We start from the raw sequence: 6,445 nt of genomic DNA on the forward strand, positions 1-6,445 counted from the left end.
CTAACTCAAAAACCAACCTGTGCCTCTAAACTGGCCACCGTTTTCAAGAGTGTCTTCTCCCTGCTTTTGGTCTTTTCCAGGTCAACAGTAATTGCCCTCACTTCACGCTCACGCTCCTCCAGAGAGTGCTTGAGTCCGTCCACCTCGCCTTGGCTCTGCAGGAGAATCTCCTGGTTGGTTTGGTTCTGTCTGATGGCTGCAGCTAGTGTCTCTCTGTGATGGTTCAGGTATGCATTCACTGAGTGGAGCTGCTCCTGGAGGAGATCTATCTGCTGAGCGGAGCCCTGCTGAGTTTCAAGTAACTGCTGCTCTTTAGTCTCAAGTTTTAACTTTTAGATTTAACTTTTAGATTTAACTTTTAGATTTAACTTTTAGATTTAACTTTTAGATTTAACTTTTAGATTTAACTTAGATTTAACTTTTAGATTTAACTTTTAGATTTAACATTTAGCATTTAGATTTAACATTTAGATTTAACATTTAGCATTTAGATTTAACATTTAGATTTAACATTTAACTTTTAGATTTAACTTTTAGATTTAACATTTAGATTTAACATTTAACATTTAGATTTAACATTTAGCATTTAGATTTAAATATTTAAAATATCTAAGTTGACAAATATTTTTGTAAATGTGCAAAAAAGTGACTCTCAAAAATTCACACCAGTTTTTTAAACATTGTTTGAAGCTAAATGTGACAAAATGTTATTTTCAGCGTGAGCTGCTTTACAAACGGCACCCCATAGCTTTGTGCCTTTAGGGCTCCTCAGCTGAGAGAGGCTGACAGATTGAAGATAGTTATACATTCAGATACTAGGTATTCTAAGTGTGTTTTTTCTTTCCTATGCTCATGCTTAGTTTAACCGTGCTCAGCTGTGAACATGCAAAAGTTAAGAAACGTGCAGGTGAGTCTCCTCACTTAGTCAGGGTGATGTTTATAACCTGCGTGGTCCTAGGCGTTTCACAGATGAAGCGCTGGATGAAGATGCCAAGCACTGGCAGCGCTTGGCTGCCAGGCGCTCTGAACGGCGAACGCGAGGCCTGAGGCTAACCAGCTAGGCTAGGCTAACCAGCTAGGCTAGGCTAACCAGCTAGGCTAGGCTAACAAGCAGCTAGTGGCAGCAGCTACACGGCAGTCCAGCCTTCAGCACAGCGACCTGACAGCGACCGACTTGACCGCAGGTAACGTTAAGTTCCTTTCAAAAATATATTTTTATATATAATGCTGCAGCACTTGAAATAATGATTAATGTTTTATTGAGATTATACTACATAAGATATAAAGTTAAATAAGTCCGCTGGGGACCAAAACTCATCTTAACTTAAAAGAAGTGAGATACAGGGTTCTCACATGACAGGGATAGATATAGATAAATCGACTCAATAGTATATTTAATTGTTAAATTGTGCTAAACTTCAACAGCCTCAGCAATAAAATGCATCATATGCAGTGATTCATCAGTGATATCAATCCACAAACATTCTATAACAGTAAAACAGAGAGGGACTGTTTACTGCACAAAGACTGTTTTTACTTTTATACTTAATTACATTTTGCATATAAAACTTAATGTTAACACTTTCACAAAAATGAGGTTTTGAATGCAGGTCTTTGTAGTGTATAGTAGTAGTGTAGTGTCTTTGTAGTGGAGTATTTTCAGTGTGGTATTAGTAGGCTACTTTTACTGAAGTAAGGCATTTCAATACTTTGTACACCACTGGTTACAAGATGTTTGTCTTTCTTTATATTTAGAAAATGGAAAAGAAAGCTGCCCAGGCCCCAGAGCAGGCCCCGGCCAGGCACCCAGGCCCCGTCCAGCCTCTGCTGGTTGCCCCGGCCAGCTTCCACGCCTGGACCGCCCGCAGCAAGGACTACAGCCTCACATAGGGCGCTCCACCAACTGAGCCAAACACTGACCCTATTTTTTATTTTATTTTAAAAGTTTATTTATTATTTGTTATGTATACTGATTGTTTTGTTTGTTCATTGTCTGTTCATTTAAAGAGTACCTCATGTTCAAATAAATTATTTTCATAATTGCACTCGTTTTGTCTTCTTCACTTATTGAAAATGTTAAAAATGTCGTCAGTTAAAAGGAATATCAACTTAAACACAAATATTAAGCATTAAAGCTCAAGTTTTTACTGACCAATTACAAAGTTTTACTGAAAATTGTAAAAATTCTCACAACAGTGTTTCTGTTTTCTGATCTTTCCAGGGTGTCCATGGAACCTTAGAAAGTCTTTACCAGTAAATATTTTTTTCAAATGTGCTAAATCATATGTCTGTCTTACCTTTACTAACGGTAGAACTCTAATATGTAGATAATTATCTACTTGCATGAGAAATCTCTCCACATGATTAACTGATTTTAATAAGGTTTAAGATGCATGTTATACATCTAGTTTTAAGAAAGTCAGAAAAAAGAACATTTCGGAGTATCTGTGACAACAGGTGGCAGGCAGACGCTGAGTTCACACTCAATACAGATTTTATTGAAAGCACAGGAGAGGATTGGGGCTGGAGAGCAGGGTCCAGTTCTGTCTCCTCATGCTGACCACCCACTTGTCCAGCCTGTCCGGATCACCTAGAGGGAAACTTTAAAATGACACATATAGATGCTCAGCAACTTATAGATCAGAGGTCACAAACCTTTTTGATACTAAGAGCTATTTGAGAATATGGAGTAATAAAAAGGGCTTTGCTTGATAAAAAGTTCCTAAATAACAAAGTTACACAGTTCACCTTTAATAATAATACCAACAATGAATATAATAAAAGAAATATATATTGTATTTATTTATGGGTGCTCTGATCTTGTTTTTGAACATTTCTGAAATCAGTATCACCAATACAACACAGATCACACATTCTCTGAATTAGAAACTTGCTTTTTGCAGTGTGGCATTAATTAGGCTATTAATTTATTCATTTAAGTTACTCTTGACACTGTATATAAGTATTATTAAACGAAAGATAATAATAATATTAAATGAAAGATAATACACAACATTATGTATATTCTATATTATATCCCGCATTAAACGGACTGAGAGCACAAAAACACACCGCAACAGCAGCTAACATTAGCTGCTCTGGTCATCTGTCTGTATCAGCAGAGACCATGAGTCGGTAATAAAGTCATTATACAGTGCCAAAATCCAGGTAAAATATATGTTATACAGTCTATGGGTAAAATAGTACTACGGTTTACTCACCGCAAAAACTGCAACACAGAATCCTTTGTCGGTCGGTTAGTACAATCAACAGCACAACCCGCCATATTGCCAGCTAAAAACTACCCGAAAATAGGCAAACAAACACGGACACCGCAGCGCCTGTCTGCTGGATGTAGCCGCGGACCTCTGGGTGTAGTGTAGCCTAGCCTAGCCCAGCCGATGCTTTAGCATAGAGCTAACTGCTGGCCATAGACATATATACGTATATATGTCTATGACTGCTGGCAACGGTCTATGAACCTGTGACTCAACGTAGCCACGCCCTAATTTATGCCAGAATTTTAAGCCTAAATAACACTTAAACAAAAAAAAAAAAAAAATACAAAAAAATTCACCCCCCCCAGAGTGTTCACTGAGGTGGAAACTATCGGTAAAGACCAAAAAAGTCAAAGGCACCAGGCTTTAAATATGTTTTTTTAAGCTGTAAAGTCGGCTATTTTAACATGGGGCTCAATGGGAAATTGCTCACTTCTGGGACCAGCCCCCAGAGGCCGCGGGGGGAACTGCAGCTTTTTGAACGCGGAAGTGATCCTCACTCGGAGAACCCACAACTCCCCCCTTGGTAAAAACACAGCCAATCGAGAGCTCCTGCCTGAGTTGTAAGTGATGACAGACATTTACAAATCGGTTTACACATTTACGGATCTATGTACACTTACAGATCTTTGCATGCACTTGCAGATTTGTCTTCACTTGCAAATCTGAATACAGACAGATTTTTTTTACACACACACAGATCATATTACACACAGACAGATCGGAATACGCACACACAGATCATATTACACACACACAGATCGAGATACGCATTTGCAAATAATATTGCAACAGTAATAGCTCCATAGATTTCTGACTCATGTGTGTATATGCATGTATATATTAATGTATGTGTATATATATGTATAATTGATATATTAGTGTATATTAATGTATGTGTATATATTGATGTATATTTAATTCACAGCCACCTGAGTACTGTATTTTGCTCTTTGATGTATCTACATGGCTGAAAGACAAGTAAAATCCTTGAATCCTTGAAAGTGCTACAAGGTAAAAGCATCTATATAAAACACACATTAAAAAACTAACATAAAACTGCAGACTTCACATAGAGTTCTGCTAAAAGTCCTTTAAAAAAAACCCAAAACGTTTATTATGAAAATCTTGACAACTGGTCGTGCTGTAGATTCTGTTTTCCTGTCTTTTATTTTGACAGTCTGATCAGCAGGAAGCGTTGTAGATCCAGAGCAGCTTGACTCATTACCAGATGGACTCTGGTCAACTCTGGCTGCTGTTGGTAAACTCGCTTCTTACACCATAAAGATGTCTGCAGGGAAAGAAGAAAACACTTTGACCTTCTTTGTTAACGGGAAAAAGGTCAGTTGAGATTTTTACTACCTTAACGGAGCTGGAACAATAAGTCGATCTACACAAAATTAAACTGTAACCATTTTAACAGCTATTGAGAAACATGGTTATAACATTTGTTAGTTGCAGCTTTTCAAATGTGAAGATTTAAAGGTTTTCTGTGTCATACATGATGGTCTACTGATTATATATTTAGATTTTGGACTGTTGATCAGACAAAAAGAAATTATAGTACTCCTTCTTAACAATTTATATGTAAAACAATGATGAAAATAGTCCTACTGGATAATAACAAATGCATGATAAAAGCTTTAGTGGCTGAACATCAATGACTAAAGTACTTCATTATTACTGTTTCTAACTCAAATCTCACATTATTTTAATCTTATCGACTGTGCTTAAAATCCTTAAATCTGGGTCCTTTCTGTTTCAGGGGTATTGATTGATTGGATGATTGAAGTCCAACCAAAACCAAAATATATAGATGATCATTTATTGTCACAGATTCAGCTTCAGGAGAAATCACCACTTTGCTGTCTCTGCTTTGTGTCAAAGGTCCTGATATGAAGTTCAAACACTGAGAAGAAAACACAACAACTGGACTTATAAACATGTTTGACCTCAAAAAAGACACGTGTGCATATGAATGACTGTCTTTTCATAGTTAAATACTGTTATGACCAATGTTCCCTCTAATGTTTCATGTGTCTGGGCATACACACAAGCTCCCTGAGCACACCGAGGACCACTGTGAGCAACATCAGATGAGCACGCTGTGGCCACACACCAGTATCACACCTGTTCAAAACCTTGGATCATAGCAAGTTACATGGCTTATTAAAAGAATCAAATTACAGCAGCAGTTTTCATTAGTTTACTTTTACTACAAGTGATTTGGCCCACTTAAAATGAAAAAGACACAAATCTTGTTCATGAGATGTGTAGTATGTTATATGTGAGAGTCCTGCTTTGGCCTGGCTGAGGTCCAGTTGTGTCCTGGCTGAGGTCCAGTTGTGTCCTGGTTGAGGGTCCTGTTGTGGCCTGGCTGAGGTCCAGTTGTGTCCTGGCTGATGTCCAGTTGTGGCCTGGCTGAGGTCCAGTTGTGTCCTGGCTGATGTCCAGTTGTGGCCTGGCTGAGGTCCAGTTGTGGCCTGGCTGAGGGTCCAGTTGTGGCCTGGCTGAGGGTCCAGTTGTGGCCTGGCTGAGGTCCAGTTGTGGCCTGGCTGAGGGTCCTGTTCTGGAAGAAATGATACATATACACCTTTCAGACATAACATTTTGTTCACATTAAATAAACATTCACATTTTGCACAATGACGTGTGCTGTAGCTTGTGATACAGTGTAAATTACTGTAACTCTTTGTCTGTAAAATATCTAATTACTCAGTGTTTTATTAGCATTTCTACTACCCATAGATTATCTAGTAGTAACAGCATTTAATGATTAATATTCATAAATAAAAAACCTTAATAAATGTCACTAGAATATGCACAAATCTGACTTAAATTTTACCTTATTTTTCACATCTGTCCTCACACACACACCAGGGGGAGGAGCAGCAATTTTAAAAGTGTGGTGATCTAGTGGTGGTCATTTAGGTTATAATGAATTTATAAGTTTAAGTTGGACCTGTATTATAGTGGCCTTAAAACAAAGAGTTCCTTCTGAGTCCATGTCTCTTTCATGAAGTGACGTGCTGAAAGTTGTGCAGGATTTTGTGTATCAGCAGCCATCAGTTCCTCTCCAGTAGCCACAGGGAACAAGCAGTCCCTCTTCATCCAAAGTCTTCCTCGAAGCTAACAGGAGAATATCAGATTAACAGGTGATGTGAGGC

This window comes from Scomber japonicus, chromosome 24 (genome assembly GCF_027409825.1).
Source record: "Scomber japonicus isolate fScoJap1 chromosome 24, fScoJap1.pri, whole genome shotgun sequence".
NCBI lineage: Eukaryota > Metazoa > Chordata > Actinopteri > Scombriformes > Scombridae > Scomber > Scomber japonicus.